Below are 4,759 nucleotides of genomic sequence, written 5' to 3'. Positions count from 1 at the left end.
AATATTCTTCCTATTCCACAATAGCTCCAAGTAAATTCCGCCTTCCTTGCACTCCATCCCTTGGAAGGAGGGGGTGGTGGAAACGGGGGGGGGGCTGCAGATATTTAAATATTGGTTTTTTTCATTGAATTCTGATTCGCCAGTATGGTGGTGTTAGAGTTTGGGGGGGTGTCGAGATTTGGAACGGGAAGAAGAATAGAAGAATGGTTAAACTCAAGCAATTCCAGTTCTGTGATGTCCAACAGTTTTAGAACAGCAGGGAAATGGCACTTCCAGTTCTGATGTTCCAACATGTTCAATATTTCTTGGAACATTTCAATAATTTCTTGCTGAAGCTGTCTGACCTTCAATTCCTCACACAAAGGAAATACTTTCAATAAAGAAATGGTTCTTCTTTTGTTATTTTATTTTCAAACAAGGCATATTGATTCTTTATTCATTGCTCTGACCTTCTGCAGAAAATGTTTACCGACCTACAAAGTTGTGGAAACAATAGTTTAGACAACTGGAATTATCAGACTTCTGAGAATCTCTCAGACATCACAGTCTGTCTCTTTCTCTTTCTCTCTCTCCATATATATATTATTACTTTATACAACAATTATTTCAATTTCTATCATAGCAACCATATTTTTATCATGTAGGTGAATATTTCTATTGAACATAACATAGCTGATTTTTTTAACAATTTTACTTTGCTCCTGGGTTCAATTCCAGTGTAGGGTGTCTTGGGCAAGTGTCCTTTACCAATACCTCAGGTTGACTGAAACCTTGCAACTGAAACTGGATCAATGTAAGGAAGGCTGTGAAAGAAAACTATATGGAAGCACATTTATATTGACTACACTTGTAATTCAAAGGTTCAGCCTGATTACATGCTGCAGCTCACTGATTCTGTCTAACACTAAGGGGACACATGTCCATGGAATACTGACCTTAAACAACAAGCACAAGATCTCAATATAAAATGGTGCAGCTCTCGAGCTGAAACTAGTTAGCGAGTTAAAGAGTAATTAACAAGAATTTCTCCAGAAGAGTCTTTATTTGGAAGGGACAGATCCAGGAAGATGTGAGATGAAGTGATGAGAAAGGATCTTTGGCTGCTGGGCCTTACTGAAGAAATAACAAGGGACCAGGAGATGTGGCAATTTGTTGTACTTAGAAAATCATTCGAGCAAGGTCGTTGCCAGTGCCGCTGGACTGGCTCCTGTGCAGGCGGCAGGTAAAAAACACCTTCTTGAGAGTGGCAGTTGCCAGTACCATGTGACTGGCCCTCGTGCTGGTGACACGTAAAAGCACCCACTACACTCTCGGAGTGGTTGGCGTTAGGAAGGGCATCCTGTTGTAGAAACTCTGCTAGATCAGATTGGAGCCTGGTGCAGCCTTCTGGCTTGCCAGTCCTAAGTCAAATCATCCAACCCATGCTAGCATGGAAAGCGGACATTAAACGATGATGATGATGATGATGATGATGATGATGATGATGATGATAAGACACATCAAGCAAAGTAAAATCGTTGTCTTTCCCACATACAGGTTTGTCCTTTCAGGTGCTGGTGCTTCATTAATGCACCTGCGCCGGTGCTGCATTAACACACCTGTGCTGGTGCTGTGTAAACGCACCCAAGATGGTGACATGTAAAAAGTACCTAGTACACCCTTGTAAGTGGTTGGCATTAAGAAGGGCATCCAGCTGTAGATACCATGCCGCAACAGACAGCTCCCTGCTAGCCAGCACCTTGTCAAACCATCCAACCCATGCCAACATGGAGGCTGGATGCTAAACGATGATGATATTTGACTTTTCAGTGACATTGACAGAAAAACAGAGAAAATAAATGTAAACTTCTGTCAAAATAAAAAGAAACAATTTTATAAGATATGTCATGGGTTTGACTCTAGATTTTTGTTGATGGGAAAATATTAATACTTAAGTCATTCACTTCATTAGTTTATTGCTAATCTTGGCAACTAACAAGACCCAACAGGGTTTTGTCTACCATTCCTAACAATTTGCAAGTCGACATATTAAGAAGAATCTACATTGAATCTTCACAGAAATACAAGACAAAAGGTAAAGCAGATGGCTTCATTTGGCTCAAATTCTGTAATTATTTACAGTTTTGAATGTAATATTTACATTTACTGTGGAAAAAAAAAGTAACAGAAACAAAAATAGCAACAAAAACATTTATAAAGATTCTTTTAAACAAAAGTTGAAACCGAAAAATGGTTTAACAAGTTCCGACAATTCTATTTCTTCCTTCATGGATTTCTTTACACATTTAACGGGTAAAAGATGCTTAACAGAGTTGTCTGCCACATCTGAAATGACTGCTACATAGTATACATATACACACAGACACATAATATGTATACAAATACAAATATATATATATATATATATATATATATATATATACACACTGAATCGTGGCAAGGTATGGAAGGCTTTCGGAGGACCGGAGAGATTATGTGTGGGTGGAGGATTATACGAGGTATAGTACTATACAGAATACCGAAAGGATCTTCACCTCTTACATCACACCTTTCTTCCTACTTCAACGCCGAGGTGGTATAATTTCCTGGGAGAGAAATAATTTTGCGGCTGAGGATAGCTTTACATTGTAAATTATACACATATTATATTATACACATATAAAGCTTGAAACACGTGTACCGCGGAATCCTTTGTAGTTTTGTTGTTATTTTTTGGATTTACAATTTATATATATATATATATATATATGATGATGATGATGATGGCCGTCCACTCGTGACCGAGGAATACCATTGCCGACCTTCAGGAACATTGTGCGCTCTAGGACTAACTTATATTTTGCATTTGCAGCTCCGTTGGTGGCTAATGAGCCCTACTCTTGACAAGCATACACAACTGCAAACATTGCAGACCAAGCTTTCTCCATTCACTATAAGAGCCGTGCGCTTTCGAGCAGCTCGCTTAAATTCTTCATGCTGGATACGTGCTCTCTCAAAAGCAATTACAACAAATATGGAGATTAGTACATCTGCATATTTTTTTTTTTCTATAGTCAATTATACAGCGTATTTGATTTAAATGCATCCAACACATGTTTCTGCTGCATAGACAACTCGCAATTGCAAGTTACATTTGACTGGTTACTTTGGTTTGGTGATTAGTCAGAAGCTTCAGACCATGTCAGTGGATGAACCTTGCATAAAGCTGCACACACACACACATATGTATATAATAATAATAATAATAATAATAATAATAATGATAATAATAGGGAATATATCATTCCAAATGTACAGGAATATTCAATTTAATAATACCAAATTAAATTTCACAATATATAATATATGTATATAAATATAATTTAGAGAAGAACCACCATTATACAATTCAGACAATGACTTTTTTTCTGGATGGTGTCATTGGGGTCTTTCATTGTCTGAATTGTATAATGGTGGTTCTTCTGTAAATTATGAGTGGTTGTGTGGTAAGTAGCTTGCTTACCAACCACATGGTTCCGGGTTCAGTCCCACTGCGTGGCACCTTGGGCAAGTGTCTTCTATGATAGCCTCAGGCCGACCAAAGCCTCGTGAGTGGATTTGGTAGAACGAAACTGAAAGAAGCCCATTGTATATATGTATATATATGTATGTGTGTGTGTCTGTGTTTGTCCCCACCAGCATCACTTGACAACCGATGGTGGTGTGTTTACGTCCCTGTAACTTAGCGGTTCGGCAAAAGAGACCGATAGAATAAGTACTAGGCTTCCAAAGAATAAGTCCTGGGGTCAATTTGCTCGACTAAAAAGGTGGTGCTCCAGCATGGCCGCAGTCAAATGACTGAAACAAGTAAAAGAGTAAAAGAGTAAAAGATATATATATATGTATGTATGTAGAGAGAGAGATACAACAGGGGTCTTTCAGTTTCCATCTATCAAATCTACTCATAAAGCTTTGGTTGGCCTAAGGCTTCAGTAGAAGACACTTGATCAAAGTGCCATACAATAGGACTGAACCCGGAACCATGTGGTTGGGAAGCAAGCTTCTTACCACACAGCCACGCCTGCACCTGAGTAGGATGCGTATGTCGACCATACACGACTGCCACCATGTGTGTGTGTGTGTGTGTGCGAGCGTGTGTGTGCTCATGTGTTACTGTGGTAAGAGGTAAGTTATGTTTAAGGAAGCAAGCGGACATTTCGGCTCCAGCAAAGGACAGCCAAAACCCATACCACCTCACATGTTCTGGTGTTCATAAACGATGGGGGGGGGGGGGAGATGGTGGAGCTGGTATTTGTATCATCAATACTATTAATTAGCCACTTCATCTGCAACGAAATCAATAGGTATTTCAAACAACAAAGAATCTATTTGATTCTCTTGAATGCAATCACTTAAATATTGTGTTCATTGCTACTTCAAAAGAAGTTAGCAAATTCTTTTACCATTAATTGTTATGAATATTATGTAAATCAAAGCACTCGCAAGATTATTTTGTCTTTTAATCAAAATACATATTAAGGAGACAACAGAGAGAGCGAGAGAGAGAGAGAGAGAGAGAGAGAGAGAGAAAGAGAGAGAGAGCCTTTCATCTGTTTAAGTGTTTTTGATTTGTGAAATTGAAACACCAAAACTGAGAAAATAGATTCGCCATTAAGAAACACTTGTGTATGTATATGTGCATGAGTGTGAGAATATACCGACATATATATATATATATTTGTATGTAAACGTAAGTTTTTTCATGCATGTATATGCTTCC

General features: G+C 38.4%; 1 protein-coding gene across 1 annotated transcript in view; it reads right to left on the bottom strand.

Moving 5' to 3' along the window:
• LOC106875554 (Golgi-associated PDZ and coiled-coil motif-containing protein) overlaps window positions 1–4,759 on the bottom strand; it is a gene marked incomplete at its 3' end in the record, with an annotated part of 492,718 nt that overhangs the window by 362,577 nt on the left and 125,382 nt on the right. The gene's annotated exons all lie outside the window — the stretch shown is intronic.

This window comes from Octopus bimaculoides, chromosome 24 (genome assembly GCF_001194135.2).
Source record: "Octopus bimaculoides isolate UCB-OBI-ISO-001 chromosome 24, ASM119413v2, whole genome shotgun sequence".
Lineage (NCBI taxonomy): Eukaryota > Metazoa > Mollusca > Cephalopoda > Octopoda > Octopodidae > Octopus > Octopus bimaculoides.
This window is presented reverse-complemented; position numbering and strand designations above follow the sequence as displayed.